Genomic DNA, 896 nt, shown 5'->3' on the forward strand with positions numbered 1-896 from the left:
GACGCCCCCGGGCCCGGGAAGCCCCCCAGCCACATCCCATTTCTCCCTGTATAACCCAGGATCCGGGCCGAGGCACCTCCTCGCCAGGAGCAGGAGCTCCTACCTTTGGGGTTTTTGTAGAAGACGCAGTTGTTGGCGCAGGTATTGGGGTGGGAGTCCCAGAAGCCGGGCCCGCAGGAGCACAGCGGGGGCAAGTCGATGTTATTCAGTTTTATCTTCTCCCTCATCCGGGCTCTCAGAGCTTCGACGTACCTGCACGGGATGGAATATTCACCTTTGCCGGGAACACCCGGCCCTGCGCGAGGGGCGGGAATCCGGCCGTACCTCACGCACTCCTTATTTCGCTGCTGGTTTTCCTTCGCCTTCTTCCCTCTCCTCTCCTCCAGTTTAAGCTGGGCCAGGGTTTCGCAGGCTCCCTCTCCCCGGGCGGGCTCCTGCCGCTCAGCCATCTAAAAAAAACAGGATCAGGGCAAAGGGGGTGCAGGTGCTGCTGCCGCCTGCTGCTCCCCCCGAAGCTACCCACGGCGGGCGAAGGGAGCTCTGCACTCACTGCGGCATGGACTTTCTAACAGCTTTAAATATAAAATGGTCAAAAACGCTTTCCGAGCCTCCTTCCTTTCCCCCCGTACGGGAACACCAGTCCACGAACGCTCTCCTGCCTGCCGGTGGTCCCACCACCGCGGCTCCCCCCTACGCCGTACCCACATGTGCTCCGGTTCGGAAGCGCCCCCCGCAGCGCCCCAGAAGAGCTGTCCCTCCCAAACCCAGAGCGGTGCCTGGGCTCCCTCAGCTCCACCGGGAAGGACCAACAGCTCAGGCTCCCCGCTGCCCAGCTCTTCCCATACGGGGCAGCCCGGACCCTACTGCGAGCTGCCCTCGGAGCCGCCAGGGCAGGG

Source organism: Egretta garzetta, unplaced genomic scaffold, assembly GCF_000687185.1.
Source record: "Egretta garzetta isolate BGI_Z169 unplaced genomic scaffold, ASM68718v1 scaffold207, whole genome shotgun sequence".
Classification (NCBI taxonomy): Eukaryota; Metazoa; Chordata; class Aves; order Pelecaniformes; family Ardeidae; genus Egretta; species Egretta garzetta.